Source organism: Silene latifolia, chromosome 9 (assembly GCF_048544455.1).
Source record: "Silene latifolia isolate original U9 population chromosome 9, ASM4854445v1, whole genome shotgun sequence".
NCBI lineage: Eukaryota > Viridiplantae > Streptophyta > Magnoliopsida > Caryophyllales > Caryophyllaceae > Silene > Silene latifolia.
This window is the reverse complement of record NC_133534.1, coordinates 26,277,756-26,294,961: the sequence shown is the minus strand read 5'-3', so window position 1 is coordinate 26,294,961 and position 17,206 is coordinate 26,277,756. Positions and strand designations below refer to the sequence as shown.

The window sequence follows — 17,206 nt, the reverse complement described above, 5'->3', positions numbered from 1 at the left end:
GATCGAGTAGCTGGGGCACTCGATCGAGTAGGAGGGTACTCGATCGAGTACCTTGGGTACTCGATCGAGTGTCCGGTTTACGGGGAGTTTTTCGCGGGTTTTGTTAATTATGCGATTAGGGTATTTAAACATAATCGTCGTTGTTTTAATTCACTTTTACCAAAACCTAAAACCTGTTTAAGAGAGAAAGCGATCGATCATCTTCCTAATCGCATCCTTAACAATTTCCGGAGTTCAGACGGTCGGTTCGTATCGTAGTTCGTGTCGTTGGATTCCTTGCGTCGAGGGTAAGCTTTTAATATAATTTATATAATGTTTTGCTAGGTTTGGTCAAACCCTAATTTAGGATTTGGGGGTTTTATGAATAGTAAGTAATTGGTAGCCTTTATGTGTTATTTGTTAGGAGGAGAATTTGTAGAAGAGGCGTTTTGAGACAAATTTGTAGATACCGTCTGCGTGTTGTGCTTTCCGGTAGGATTTCCTACTCGCATTAGTCCCATAATGGGATATTGGTGATGTCTTTGTAGTTAGTTGTTTGATATGATGATTGTGATTGTGATTGTGATTGTGGTTGTGTTTGTTGATGGTTCTCGAGATGCGTTCTCGGTTGAGTGGGGTCACTTGCGGGAGTGATCTCACGCCCTAGTTTCGCCCTTCGTGGAACCCGCCACGAAAGGGGATGTGCACATTAATGGACGGGGTTATCGCTCGTACGATGAGCGGGGCTTAGGTGGGAACGGCTGCGTCCCCCATCGGGCGGGCGGGTCCAAAGGTGGACGGTCGATTGAGATGATGGGAGTTGGTGTGTGTGTGTGTGTGTGTGTGTGTGTGTGTGACGATTCACTTTCTGTTTGTCTTATTGTTGTTATCTATATTGATTGTGTGATTAGTACTGACCCGGTGTTGTTTTGTAAAACTGCGGTGATCCATTCGGGGATGGTGAGCGAGATGTTGAACAGTATAGAGATGATACTTTGGGATAGGCGGGATGGCCACGACATGACGATAGAGTCTTCCGCTGTAGTTTAGTATTTATTTACATTTCAGTTGAGAACAGATAGTTTGGAATAATGTATTGTACTTTCAGTTTGGTTTCGAGGATTGTACTTATTCATTAAATTACTTATAATAAATGTTGTTTCTGTTTTGTCTATTTGATTATCATACCTCGGGCAACCGAGATGGTGATGTCTTCATACCTGAGTGGTCCTGGTAAGGCACTCGGAGTATGGGGGTGTTACAGATTTCTTCTGACTTAAGTTGTAACAACCCTCCGAATCCCATAATGTGTATGGCTTCAATTTGCTTTTCAGATGGCCTTAACTTGATGAAATTAGTGATCAAGGAAGGACTCATCCGAGTGAGGAGAGGCTTATACTTGTCAGAAAGCTTTCTTCTTTTTATAGTTTGCGTTGGCTCTTTGCTTATTGCTGCTGCCTTCCTCTTGTTCTTGTTAGGAGGCAACTCTGGTGCGACTTCCTCGTAAAACACGCGGACTCCGTCGACGCGGTGAAATTTGTTCTGCCTTTGCTGCTGTAGTAATTGGTTTGAGAGGATTATCTATCAAAGTAGTCAGCATTAGTAAGGTAGCTTATTTCATGTATATACAAAATTGTTTAATGCACATAAATAGTTATTTGATGCATATACAAGGTTTGGTCCATGAAGTCATAAGACTATTGTACGCCAAACCAAACAGTGGTTAGCTTCAGGAAGACAACTTATTTCATGCATATACAAAGTTGTTTAATGCACATAAACAGTTATTTGATGCATATACAAGGTTAGTCCATGAACTCATAAGACTAGTGTACGCCAAATCAAACACCGATTAGCTTTAGGATGACAGCCTATTTCATGCATATACAAGCTTATTTCAGGAAAACAGGATTTAAAAAAGAGTCCCGGGTATCCTAAAACGGGACGGGAAAGGGTTTAGGGTTAGATTAGAGGGACCCGCTACCGCGGGTCCGCCTAATCCAACCCTAAACCCTTTCCCTTGCTATTGTTATTCGAACAGGAAAACCTAAAGACACCTGATAGTAGGTAATTGTCGTCACTACCCTTATCAAAACAATTTATATAAACCCAATTAAATGTAGTATTTAGTCGGGTGTCGAACACGAAGACGGTGGGGGTTTCTACTTAGTCTAGGTAAGAATCAAGTCTAGTCAAAAATTGTAAAGGGGTGAGTTTGGTTTAAACTACTAATCACAACTAATGCAAGTAATTAAGATAAAAAAGTGTTCGATTGATTAAAAGCTAGGGTTTTCGGGGTCATCTAAGCGAACTATGGGCAAACAAGTCGATTAAACTAGTCTAAGGTGTAGGTTTGTCCTAGGGCGGGATTCAATCTCTTGAAAATCCTATAGGCAATTACCAACTCTCATTGAGCAACTACCCATTCTAAAACATGCAACAAGACCACCAACAAACTCTCATTTAATGGAGGAATTAAGCTATCAAGACAAAAGGCACAAGCTCTCACTCACACAAATTGTCAAACACCTTGCATGCAATGCTTAAGAAAGACAAATTCTACACCAAAGACTCAAAACTATCAACCTATCAAGCCCAATAATCCAATTTAGACTCCCCTTAAACCCTAGAAGGGTAACTACTCACTCATCATGTTTCTAAAGGCAAGATAAACAATAAAGATGGAGTCTTTAAGCATAAACATGGTGGGATGATGAATTCTACTTCTAAACATGCAACAATCCAACAATAATTATGAACAAAGATGATTTAATCTAATAACAAGGATGAGTAAACTAAAAGACACAATCTTTAACACAATCAACTCAAAGATTGAATCTTTGGGTGTAAACAACAAAGATGAACAATAAAAAGATGAACAATAGTGAAAACAACAACAATCAAACAACAAAGATGCAAATTTAACATAAACAACCAAACCAACTTAAAGGAAAAGCAAATGTAAACTAATGAAAATAGGGAGAGAAATAATACCAACTCAATAGCAAGAAAAGGAATTAGGATAGAATAATAAAGAAGGAGGAACCTTCAATCTTCTTACAACCCAAATTCAATTACTTAACTAATTTAAGAACTTGTCTAATTAAGGAATGATTAACAAAATGATTAACAAAGTTTGAAACTTGGAAAAGGAATTAATTTCAGATCTAGGGTGGTGTGTACAAAGGGTTTAAGGAGGCGGTATTTATAGTCTTGCCCAAGATTAAGAAGAAAAGATGGGTAAAGAGGAGAAAAGCCCAAATCCGTCAGCTGCTGCGTCCTGCCGGTGGACCGGCTGCCGGTTCGCCTACCGGCAGGGCGGTCAAAATGGCTTCAACTTTGGAACTTTAGCTGGCAAGTGTGTTCTGCCGGCTGCTGGCCTGCCGGCAGAACACGGTCTTCAGAATCTTCAAATCCCTTTGATGTTGCGTCTTGCCGGTGGACCGGCTACCGGTGCTCCAACCCGTAGCGAGGTCAAGCCTTTTTTTCTTCTCTAATTCAATTTAATTCTTCCTGTTGTGTTCTACCGGTGGGCCGGCTGCCGGCCTGCCGGCAGAACACGACATTCAGTATTTTTCCCCTCTTCTTCATGTAAAGGCATTGGGATGCCTTTCTTGCCCCAATTCCTCTATACTCGACTCGGTTCCTGCAAAAGGGTACACAAAGTAACAAGTACGGGGATTGGGCACAAAATGCAAGGAAAGGCACACAAAACCGACTCGATATGAGTCGGAGTGCGTAAAAGAAAGAAGGAAATTAGGTGTAAATACATCATATATCAAACCTCTCCATACTTAAACCTTACTCGTCCTCGAGTATGTCCAAAATCAATGTACGAGTCCCTACTATAATAGATATGGAGAGTGGGTGCACAATATAAGCATCACTTAACTAAGCTACCACCTAAGCCGATCGAGTATTAGCGCACTCAACGCCCCTTCAACTCACAATTTGACACTCATGAGGGAAAAGTGCCCTATTGCAAGGCAAGTTGGGTCTTGCTACAAAATTTTTGATGCAATCAACAATTAAGCATGAATCAACATATATAAGATGCATCACAAAAAAAAATATCAAACCGCTTTCCTCATCTAAGCGGCCGTTTTACTTTAAACATTTAAAGGTTTTGGTTGGGAGATACCGTCTCAAAGTCTTGGCGGGTGTCAATGCCCTAGTGGTGGCTCAAACAACCTCAATATGACAACCGAATGCCTAAGAAACAAATTCAAAGGCGGGAAAGGAGGAAGCAAAGCCTAACCTTCGAGAATCACATGACACACTCAAGATTCAACCAAATTGACTCATGACTAAGGGGACCAAGACTACCGACTTCCTCACGGTTTTCACTAGTCTCTCATTTTCTTTTTAGAACGGGTGATTTTTGTGCAAAAAGTAACCAAAATCACTCAACTACTCGACTTGTGAGACATGCCCTCAATCTAACATGGAATCCTCTCCTACAAGACCATTGATGAAATGCAAAAAAGGAAAATATGCATAAAAGAAACAAGGGTTGTAACGGGGCTAGGTGACGGGACGAAACGGGATTGGTGCAAGCACCATTTTGGGAAAAATGTGGAGGTACACATCAAGAAGTTGCCAAAATTCCATTTCTTCCACTTTATTACAACAAATGAGTAACGTCTACACCCTAACAAAAATTGGTTTCCCGAATTTTTGCAAACATTGTGCAAACCCGACTCACTTTGGAAAAATACAAAAATTATCACCTTATTGCAACCAATGAGTAACGTCTACACCCTAACAAGAAATTGGCTTGCCAAAATCAAGCAAAAATTGTGTAAACCCGACTCACTTAGGAAAAACATCAAGTGCCCCTTTATTCTTGCAACGCCTTTTTCTACCCCAATGATGAATGGAGTGTTGCTTGGCTTTTTTTCTTTTCTTAACACAAATATATACAAAACAACTAATTCTTTTTGGATTTTTCATAACTTTTTCACTTTTCTATTTCTTTTTCTTTTCTTTTTCAAAACCTCTTTATTCAAACCAACCAAATGAAGGCAGTTATTCCGACTCAAATCATCAACTAGGACTCAAAACGCCTTTCTTCATACAACCAACAACATGTAAGAAACTTTCTTGATAAGGGAAGGTTGTTTATGGTATGTAGCTAGTTTTGTAGGTGCCAAGAAAAAGGTTCAAGCTCAAAAGGGTTATCAAAATAGGACCTAGTCTAAAGGGTCGAAAAATTAGGCTTATTTGGCAATGTGAGGCTTAACAATGAAATGCAACTAGTTGTTTCAAAATATGCATATAAATGAACATCTCATGGTCTAAAAGGAAAGGACCCCATGCTTATGCGTCGTGATGTGACATGCCACGCAAGGAGCCTACTCACACCTATGGGAGACCGGGTATGGATGTACCGATCCCAAGGAGGCTCTATCCTCACATTTGATTAGCTATGTCGAAATCTAGGCCTAGTCTACGGTCTTGGTCTCACACGGTGGTCAAAACTCTCCGGTCTAGCCTCATTTCCCGGGTATTTGCAAGCAAACACTCTAACAAGGAGGTCAGAAGGTGCAAGCCACTAAGAGGAGAAAGACACGACCTAGACAATATCATCATAGAGGGTATCATACTCCCTTCCTAGACCAAATTTTGTTCAAAACTTTATATACAAACTCAATGCAACAAGAAGGGAACACAACATATATATACATGTGAAACAAATGCATGCGAGAAATGGAAATGAACATAAGGTAAACATGCAACAATTTTGACTAATCCTAGCAACACATCAACACCAACAATCCACAAGTTCCCCAAGGGAACAACCAAGGCACAAAATCCCATTCTCCTTCATATACTCAAGAGATAAAAAGAAAGAACGGTAAAGGAGTAAGAGATTAGAACGAGTTTACCAAGCGTCTTCTAGCTCCTTTTTGCCTCGAATGGTCGATGTCTATGCCAAAGGTTAGCCAACAAACAACATATATATACAATGCAATGTTTTTGTAATTTTTGAAATTTTTCAATTTTTAGGCATTTTTTTGAATTTTTATCAAATTTAAAGGTATATACAAATATAAACAAATATTCACAAAGTGGATATTTCCCTCCCCACACTTAAACATTACTCGTCCCCGAGTAAGTCTCCAAGGGAACAAGTCTAGGGAGAGAATAGGTAAAAGAAAGGAACATATTTTTGTATTTTTGAATTTTTTTGAGAATAGAAATAACATATTTTTGAGTTTTTTTTTTAGGCCCTCCCCACGCTTATTCATTTACATGGGAGGGCAAGTTGGAGAAATAAAAGAACTTGTTTTTGGGTTTTTAAATATTTGAAAAGAAATAACATGTTTTTGTATTTTTAAATAGGCGGAATTTCCTCCCCACACTTATTTATTTACATATTTCCGATGGAAATAAATGTGTGGAGGAAATTCGAAAATGAAATGCGAGTTTTTGGTGATTTTTGATTTTTTAAATTTTTAGTGGTTTTTTTCAAATAAGCATGCAATGCATGATCTAACCTATATGCAATATTGAAATACAATGCAAGCTATACTATATGAATGCAATAACTAAATGTGACAATATAGTACAAATTTGAAATCTAATGCAATCCTATATGAATGCAACTAAGTGAATTTCTAACTAAATGCATGCGAAAAATTAAACATGAATGAGAGGATTTGGATTAAGGGAGAGGTCATACTTGTCATTTTGGATTGAAAAGGGAGGAAATTGGGCCACCAACTCGGCCCTCAGGACTAGGAGTCCATCTCATCATCATCATCATCATTTTCTCCGGTAGTAAACTCGGAGCCTTGAACCAAGTCCTCGGGGTTGAAGGTGAAATCACCTCCACTACCACCGCCCATGAGACCTCCCGTGAAGTCTCCACTCATGTTCATCACACCGCCATCACCTCCCGTAGAAGCATCTCCCATAAATGCCCCACCGGACCCCGAAGCACCAACATCACTAGCAAAGTAGGGCCGAATGCCCCCTGCCCAATGGGCGTTATGCCCCTCCGGTGGAAAGATAGGGGCGGAAAAGTAGTCCGGTTGGAGGTTAAGACCTCCGTGGACCATCGTCCCATCTGCTCTCGGGTAGTTCCCATCGGGCCATATAAAGTAGGAAGGGTGAGGGGCATCAAAGGGCACGTAATCCCGTCTACAAAAGTCGTCGTAGACCGGGTACGTACCGGTGGCTTGATCATAGTAAATGCGGTCCAATTTCCGCCCCAAGATATCCCTCTCGCTAGCGGCCTTGGCCGTGGCAATATCTATCCTCTCCATCCACTCGGTAAGAGAAGGTGGTAAGAGAGGATAGGAAGGTTGGCTCGAGGAGGACGCCTCTCCTTGTTGGAATAGCCAAGGTGGGGGTTGGTGGGTTTAAGGTGCGGTGTATTGTAGGGAGGAAGGAGTGTCCATTCTACGGTCTCTTGTATATACACGTGGAATATTAGGAGGAGGTTGGTCGGTGGGTGGTTCTTCTTCAATATCAAGGAGGTAGAAATCCTTGTCCTTTTCAATTCTTATTGCCGTGAAATTTGGGAGCGGGATTGAGTTCTTGTCATTGATTTGCCAATATTCCTTGTCGTCAATGGGGTTGGTCTTAAGCCAACCAAGCTTGGTCCCCAAGTAATGCTTAGTCAAATAAGTGTCCCCGGGTATCCAATTCATGGTAGAAAGGTCTACCGGACGGTCCAAATTACGGGCAATACGGGTGATGATGCCACCCACATGTATCGGGACTTTTTGCCCCGGGGAACTAGCAATCTTAGACAAATGAATGGCAAGGTGGTGAGCCACATTAATTCTGAAGGGGGTGGGTTTCGTAAACAAGTAGGACCCCAAAATTTCAAGCTCATTGGTCCGGAAAACCCACGGCTCATCCACCGCTAGAATAGTGCATCCCATAAATCGATGCCACACCCGAATGACGGGGTTGTGGCAACTCATTGCGGGCCTTTTCACTCCAACTTTATCCTCTAGGCCGGAAATTGCTTGCCACACTCGGGAATAATGAAAATCAGCGGGTGGGTTATGTGAAGGGGCATTTTCCAACCCAAACATGTTAGCCAACCGACCCAATGTAATATTGTGCTCCCGGTTCATAAGGCGGAAACTAAGGGTGGCCACTAAATTTGTTTGTCGGTGCTTTGTAATCCGCAAACTACTCAAAAATTCCCAAGTGATACGGAGGTAAGTATATTCATGCATTGAGTACATCCCTCGCATTCCTACCCCGGCAAAAAGAGCCTCCGTTTCCCTAGCTAACCGAAGGGCCGACAGGGACGGATGATGCAAAAACTTAGTGGGGGTGAGGGGACGATTTTTGAATAGAATAAACTTACCCTTTTGAGTTTGGGTGGTAAACTCAACCGTAGGAAAATCCGGATCGGGATTAGTGTCACTTGCGGCTCGAGCAATCAACTCCGCTTGATCCCTTGCTACGTCTGCTCTTGTCCTTCTTCCCGACATTTTGGTGATTAGAAGTGATTTGGTGAAGGTTGATTGAAGTTTGGTGGAGATTTGAGGGAGTTAGGGTTGAAAAGGGGGAAAAATGATGGAGGAATGAAGGAGGAAGAAAGAAGAAAGAATGAGGAAATAAGGGGTTGCGCGTGTTTTAATTTGGTTCTGATGGTGCGTTCTGCCGGTAAGTGAACCGGCAGCCGGTCTGTCGGCTGAGCACCCTTCAATTTTTCTAATTTTTCACGAAATTTTTCTCAGAAATTTGACCTCGCTACCGGCCGGCTGCCGGTCCACCGGTAGAACACTCCTCTCAATTGAAATTTCCCTCTACCAGGTTTGTCCTGCCGGTGAGCCGGCTACCGGCCTACCGGCAGAACACTACTCCACTCAGAAAATCAACTACTCAACATTTGGCATGAATGCTCTGCCGGTGAGCCGGCTGTCGGCCTACCGGTAGAGTACTCCTCTTCACCAATTTTCAATTTTTCTTCAAGTCTTCAGGTGTGTCCAGCCGGTGGGCCGGCTGCCGGCCTGCTGGTTGGACACACTTCACATCAACAATTCTTCGTGTTTTCAGCTTAGTCATGTGTGTCCTGCCGGTGAGCCGGCTGCCGGCCTACCGGCAGAACACAACACTCCTTCAATTTTCAATCAAAACAATTTGGCCTCGGTGCCGGCAGGGGCACCGGCTGCCGGCCTACCGGCAGGGCACTACATTCAGCTCTTTTTCACTTGTTTTTCTTCAACTTGCTCAATGTTCTTTAACTCGGAATTCGAGCTTTTTCGTTGACCTCGGGATTCGTGTTTTCCACATCTACGCCGATGCATCATGTCGGGATTTCGGGTCAAACGAAAATAATGCTTGTTTTCTTCAAATGTGACCTCCGTCACCAATCCAAAGTTGACAAAGTATGGGTCCAAATCTCTCATTATCTACCTAAAATGCATGCTATATACAAATGGTGGTTCTTGAGGAACTCCACCAAACCAAGGCTTGGTTAATTTTGAAATCAATCGTCCCCCAAGGATGGGGGGTCTTCCAAATCAACTTCATTTTGGGTCTCAGTGGGTAGACCCTCATAGAAGTACTTAACTCGATGACCATTCACCCTGAAACATTCTCCCTTATCATTCTTCAACTCAAAGGAACCGTAAGGAAACACGGTGACTACTTCGAAGGGTCCCGACCACCGAGACCTCAACTTTCCGGGAAATATTTGAAAACGGGAGTTGAAGAGTAGTACCTTGTCACCCGCAACGATCTCCTTCCTCGTGATTTTCGAGTCATGCCATTTCTTGGTCCTTTCTTTGTAAAGTCTTGCACTCTCATAAGCATCCATCCTCAACTCATCAAGTTCATTGAGTTGAAGAAACCTCTTGTTTCCCGCGACATCCAAGTCGTAGTTGAGCTCTTTGAGGGCCCATCTTGCTTTGTGTTCCAACTCGAGAGGTAAGTGACAAGACTTGCCATAGACCAACCGGTAAGGAGTAGTGCCGATTGGGGTCTTGTATGCGGTCCTTAGAGCCCACAACACATCGTTGAGCTTAGCACTCCAATCCTTTCTAGACTTGTTCACAACCCGCTCCAATATAGCCTTGATTTGTCTATTGGATACTTCCACTTGCCCATTGGTTTGGGGGTGGTAAGCAAGAGCTACCTTATGTCGGACACCGTACTTCTTGAGGAGCGCATAAATGGTTCGGTTGATGAAATGTGAACCACCATCACTTATAACGGGCCGGGGTACTCCAAAACGGGGGAAAATATAGTCTTTGAAAAGCTTGGAAACAACCTTTAAGTCATTGGTAGGGGCGGCTATTGCTTCAATCCACTTGGACACATAATCCACCACAACCAATATATATTGGTTACCAAATGAAGATGGGAATGGTCCAATGAAATCCACACCCCATACATCGAAAAGCTCAACTTCTAAGATGTTGTTCAACGGCATCTCATCTCTCCTTCCAATGTTAACTCTTCTTTGACAAGAATCACAAGAGTGAACCATGGCATATGCATATTTGAATAAGGAAGGCCAATCGAAGCCACAATGAAGAACCCGAGCTTGGGTCCTAGATGTGGACAAATGCCCTCCATAAGTGGTAGCATGACAAGCTTGGAGAATTTCACGGCCTTCTTCTTGAGAAACACATCTCTGGTAAATCCCGTCATTGCACCTTCTATAGAGGTACGGGTCCTCCCACACATATCTCTTCGCCTCATATCTCAATTTCTTCCTAGCTTGGTTATCAAATTCTTCGGGCATAAAGCTAGAACTCAAGAAATTGGCTATATCCGCATACCAAGGGGTGGAATGGGTAATAGAAAGGATAGAATCGTCGAGCAACCATTCATTAATAGGGACCCCATCGTCTTTGTCCCCTCGGGACTCCTTAGTTAACCTCGATAGATGATCCGCAACAAGGTTTTTGGATCCCGGCTTGTCCTTGATCTCTAGATCGAATTCTTGAAGGAGTAGCACCCATCTCAAAAGTCGGGGTTTAGCATCCTTCTTCACCATCAATTGTCTCAAGGCGGTGTGATCGGAGTAAACCACCACCTTAGACCCAACAAGGTATTTCCGAAACTTTTCCACGGTATGGACAATTGCTAGCATCTCTTTCTCGGTTGTAGAATACCCGCATTATGTTTGATCAAGGGTCTTGCTTGTATAATATATCACATGGTGCTTCCTATCCACCATTTTCCCAAGTACTGCACCAACCGCGAAGTCCGAAGCGTCACACATGATCTCAAAGGGAAGGTTCCAATCCGGAGCCCGGATTATTGGTGCCGTGACCAATGCTCTCTTCAACCTATGAAAAGCTTCAAGACAAGATTCATCAAACACAAAGGGGGAATCTTTAAGGAGTAGTGAGGTCAATGGCTTTGCAATTTTTGAAAAATCCTTGATAAAACGCCTATAAAACCCGGCGTGGCCTAGAAAACTTCTCACTCCCTTAACATTGGAAGGGGGTGACAAGTTCTCTATGACCTCAACTTTAGCCCTATCGACCTCAATACCCCTACTTGAAATGATGTGACCGAGTACAACCCCTTCCTCTACCATGAAATGGCATTTTTCCCAATTAAGGACGAGGTTGTGCTCCTCACATCGCTTCAACACACTAGCCAAGTTCTCAAGACCAAGTTCAAACGAGTCTCCATGGACACTAAAGTCGTCCATGAAAACTTCCAAGCTTTTTTCAAGGAAATCAGAAAATATTGCCATCATGCACCTTTGAAAGGTGCCGGGCGCATTGCAAAGCCCGAATGGCATCCTACGGTAGGAATAAACTCCTATTGGACAAGTGAAGGTCGTCTTCTCTTGGTCATCCGGGTGGATGGGAATTTGGAAAAACCCGGAATAACCGTCTAAGAAGCAATAGTATGCATGGCCCGCGAGTCTTTCTAGCATTTGGTCAATGAAGGGAATCGGGAAGTGGTCTTTTAGGGTGGCGGCATTGAGCTTGCGGTAGTCAATACACATGCGCCACCCGGTCACGGGTCTAGTAGGTAGGGTGGTGCCATCCTCTTGTTCAACCATTTGTACCCCCCCTTTCTTTGGTACCACGTGGACCAGACTAACCCATTTACTATCGGTAATTTGGTATATAATACCGGCCTCTAGAAGTTTCAACACTTCATTTTTCACCACCTCGGCCATCTTTGGGTTAATCCGCCTAAGACCGTCAACCTTGGGTTGACTCCCCTCTTCCAAAACTATTCTATGCATGCACAAACTCGGACTTAGACCCTTGATGTCATCAATGTTATACCCAAGTGCCCCTCTATGAGTTTTCAAGATTTACAAAAGCTTCTTTTCTTGGGACTCACTTAGGTTAGCATTAACGATCACCGGGTAGGCCTCCTCCTCATCAAGGAAAGCATACTTGAGCGAGGGAGGCAAGGGTTTGAGTTGTACCTTTGGAGGGAGAAAGCCCTCCACTTTCTTCAATAGTTCCTCATCAACTTCATGGTCCTCCTTCATTGCCTCATCATGCAAAGAGATTTGAAAAACCTCTTCCATCTCCGTTTCTTCAGGGGCTACTTCATGTACCACCTCATCTACCAACTCAATAGTGCTCAACCTTTCCATCTTTGGTCCTTTCATCAAATTCGGTAGGTTAAATTCAATGTTGTTGCCCTTAATTTAGAAGGTTAGCCGCCCATTCTTCACATCAATGAGAACTCCTCCGGTAGCCAAGAATGGCCTACCAAGGATGATGGGAGTGTGGCTATCCTCCGGAATATCGAGGACAACAAAATCGGTGGGAATCAAAAGCTTTCCAACTTTGACGGGTACGTCCTCAAGCACCCCCCATAGGGTTCTTGACGGACCTATCCGCCAATTGGAGAGTCATTGAAGTGGGAGCAAGGTTTTGAATTCCGATTTTCTTGGCAACTTTCAAAGGAATAACACTTACACTTGCTCCCAAATCACAAAGAGCTCTAGATATAGGCACGCCACCAACTACACATGGGATGGAAAAGCTCCCCGGGTCACCAAGTTTAGTGGGCATTTTATTAAGGATATGAGCACTACATGCCTCTTCCATAGCCACTATTTCTTGGTCACCCAAGACTCTTTTCTTTGTCAAAATATCTTTTAGAAATTTCGAGTAGGTTGGCATGTTCATTATCACCTCCGTAAAGGGTAGGGTAACCTCAAGTTTCTCAAGCCTGTCACAAAACTTGGCATACTTAAGGTTTTCCCTACTCTTTATGGCTCTTGAAGGGTAAGGAATTTTTGGAATAAGTTGGGAATTGGAAGGTACCTTTGGAGGAGTCGAATTCTTTGTTACCTTTTTAGATTGTTGCAAAAGCACATCTTCAATAGCTTCCTCCTCATAAGGGAGGTCTTCCACATATCCATCAACATCCTTGTCTTCTTGTATTACCCTTCTAGACAAATCTTCACAAGCTTTCTTCCCTTTCTTGTCTTTGCTAGCTTTACCCAATGGTTCAATGGGTGAGCTTTCCTCTTCACCATTCACCTCCAACTCATTCCTCTTGGGATCTTCATCCATATCTACCACAAGGTCCTTGTAGGGGTCCTCAAGCTCTACACCACTCCTTAGCACTACCGCATGAGCATGGTGGTTATTTGAGGCATCCTTGGAGCTTTGTCCTTGGGCCAACAAATCACCGGGCAGCCGTTGAGGGTTAGCCATAGCATGAGAAGCCATCCTAGATTCCATTTCCCTCATGTCCTTAAGGAAGGTAGCCCTCAAGTTTGCTTGTTCTTGTTGAGTTGCCTTAGTAAAATTTGCCATCTCTTGACTATGTTGAAGTTGCATGTTCTTTATCATCTTCAAAAGCTCAACTTGAGAGAGCTCACCTTGGGGTTCTTGATAAGGTTGGTTGGCTATGGGTAAAGGGAACCCATAGTCATACCGGGCATTGGAACCTTGGTTGTTGTTTTGCCCCCCTTGGAAGTTAGCTCTAGGACCATTGTTGTTGAAGTTTGATCCTTGACCTTGTTCTTGAAACCCTTGAACATACCATTGCCCAAATCCTTGGTTTGCTTGGTTCACTTGATTCCCTTGGTAAAACCCTTGGTTGCCTTGATTTCCACCAAAATCTTGGTATCCTTGTGCTTGATTCCCATAACTTTGGTTTTTATTGTTGTTTGGCCATTGGTTTTGATTCCCGGGATTAGGTCTTGGGTTGGGGAATATTCCCCTTTGTTGAGCAAAACCGGGTGGATTGTTTGGGACTTGTGGTTGAAGGTGTTGTGGGTTTTGAACATTGGTACTTTTGTAGCTAAAGTTGGGGTGGTTCCTTAAAACGGGGTGGTAGAAATTGGTATTTGGATTGTAGACGTTTGGGTTGTTGAAAGGTGGTCTTGTGGGTCATGAATTGTTGTTAAAGCTTTGAAAAGCGTTAACCTCTTGCACATTTTCATTGTAGACACCATTGTAATTGTTGGCACATAAGTCATATGTGTGACCACTTCCTCCACAAAGTTCACAACTTGAGACTTGAGCCACTTCCTCCATGTGTGCCCCATGTGAAGTTGCGGCTTGTTGCACTTGATTTCTTTGGAACTTCTCAAATTGTTTTGTGAGTAAGTCGAGCTTGGCATTTGTCTCGGAGTTGGAGGAGTTTTCCTTAGGAAACTTCCCATTCCTTCTTAGCATGTTTCCTCTAGAACCATAGTTTGCTTCCGAATCTACCATTTTCTTGATCAATGCCGTGCCCTCTTCATCACTCAAGTGATCAAATCCTCCCCCCGCGGAGGCATTTACCATCTCCTTAGTCCTTGGTAGCAAAGTTTGGAAAAATGTTTGAGTGATGTACCATTCCGGTATTCCATGGTGGGGGCAACTTGCTATCAAGTCTTGATAACGGTCCCAAGCTTCACCTAAAGACTCCCCATCCTCTTGTTGAAATGTATGAATCTCATTACGGAGCATTGCGGTCTTTGAGGAAGGGTAATATTTGGCCATGAATGCTTTAGCCAAGGCATCCCAAGTAGTGAAGGTATCCGGTGGGTGAATGTTCAACCATCGGTCAGCCTTGCCCGTCAATGAAAACGGAAACAACATCATTCTCAAGGTGTCTTCGGACACCCCATTCTTCTTCATCATTGAAAATTTCCTCTTAAACTTCCGGAGATGAGCATGGGCATCCTCTTCAATATGCCCCCCGAACAAATCTTTCTCAATCAACCCAACTTGGGCGGGATGCATTTCAAAGTTGTTTGGGGCCAAGGTACCAAAATTGATAGGGTTACATGAATCATTATGGTTAGGCCGGTTATGATCTCTAAGAGCCATTTGTGGTGGTGGATTTGGTATTTGATGTGGTGGTGTTTGAGGTGGGCTATTATAATTAGGGAAGTTATGAAAAGGGTTTTCTAGTAGAGGCTCAATTGTGAGGTTTGGTTGAAGTGTGGTTGTGGTATCAATGTTTTGTGGGATGTGTGAACTTGGTTGGTCAAAGTTTGCTTGAGGGGAACTATTCCTAACTCTCTCAAGGGTCCTTGTCCTCAAGGTTCTAAAAAGCCTTTCGAGGTCGGAGTTGAAGAGAAGAGCTTGGTGGTTCCTTCTAGGCATGCACTTGACAAATCGTTAGTCTCCTAGTGTTTTTACACACTAGGGGAAGGCAAGAAATCACACACTCTACAAAGAACACACAACTACTAAAACAAACTAACAATTGAGATAGGACTAAAGCAAAGACTCTAAGCAAAAACTAAGCATAACCTAACGCCATCCCCGGCAACGGCGCCATTTAATAGTAGGTAATTGTCGTCACTACCCTTATCAAAACAATTTATAAAAACCCAATTAAATGTAGTATTTAGTCGGGTGTCGAACACGAAGGCGGCGGGGGTTTCTACTTAGTCTAGGTAAGAATCAAGTCTAGTCAAAAATTGTAAAGGGGTGAGTTTGGTTTAAACTACTAATCACAACTAATGCAAGTAATTAAGATAAAAAAGTGTTCGATTGATTAAAAGCTAGGGTTTTCAGGGCCATCTAAGCGAACTACGGGCAAACAAGTCGATTAAACTAGTCTAAGGTGTAGGTTTGTCCTAGGACGGGATTCAATCTCTTGAAAATCCTATAGGCAATTACCAACTCTCATTGAGCAACTACCCATTCTAAAACATGCAACAAGACCACCAACAAACTCTCATTTAATGGAGGAATTAAGCTATCAAGACAAAAGACACAAGCTCTCACTCACACAAATTGTCAAACACCTTACATGCAATGCTTAAGAAAGACAAATTCTACACCAAAGACTCAAAACTATCAACCTATCATGCCCAATAATCCGATTTAGACTCCCCCTAAACCCTAGAAGGGTAACTACTCACTCATCATGTTTCTAAAGGCAAGATAAACAATAAAGATGGAGTCTTTAAGCATAAACATGGTGGGAGGATGAATTCTACATCTAAACATGCGACAATCCAACAATAATTATGAAGAAAGATGACTTAATCTAATAACAAGGATGAGTAAACTAAATGACACAATCTTTAACACAATCAACTCAAAGATTGAATCTTTGGGTGTAAACAACAAAGATGAACAATAAAAAGATGAACAATAGTGAAAACAACAACCATCAAACAACAAAGATGCAAATTTAACATAAACAACCAAACCAACTTAAAGGAAAAGCAAATGTAAACTAATGAAAATAGGGAGAGAAATAATACCAACTCAATAGCAAGAAAAGGAATTAGGATAGAATAATAAAGAAGGAGGAACCTTCAATCTTCTTACAACCCAAATTCAATTACTTAACTAATTGAAGAACTTGTCTAATTAAGGAATGATTAACAAAATGATTAACAAAGTTTGAAACTTGGAAAAAGAATTAATTTCAGATCTAGGGTTGTGTGTACAAAGGGTTTAAGGAGGTGGTATTTATAGTCTTGCCCAAGATTAAGAAGAAAAGATGGGTAAAGAGGAGAAAAGCCCAAATCACAGTCACCGCGTCTGTCGGTGGACCGGGACATTCTTCAGGTTCGCCTACCGGCAGGGCGGTCAAAATGGCTTCAACTTTGGAACTTTAGCTGGCAAGTGTGTTCTGCCGGTGGGCCGGCTGCCGGCCTGCCGGCAGAACACGGTCTTCAGAATCTTCAAATCCCTTTGATGTTGCGTCTTGCCGGTGGACCGCCAAACACCTGCTCAACCGTAGCGAGGTCAAGCCTTTTTTCTTCTCTAATTCAATTTAATTCTTCCCGTTGTGTTCTACCGGTGGGCAGTGCCCGCCTGCCCGTGCACACAACCTTCAGGTCATTTCTTCATCT

The 17,206-nt window shown here is 42.7% G+C and overlaps 1 non-coding gene across 1 annotated transcript; it reads left to right on the top strand.

Annotated features, from left to right (window-relative positions):
• The first annotated feature begins 14,745 nt into the window (after window positions 1–14,745).
• On the top strand, window positions 14,746–14,852 carry LOC141603386 (small nucleolar RNA R71). Its single transcript, XR_012525265.1, has one exon. It is a non-coding gene; the product is annotated as a small nucleolar RNA R71 (small nucleolar RNA).
• Window positions 14,853–17,206: the final 2,354 nt, after the last annotated feature.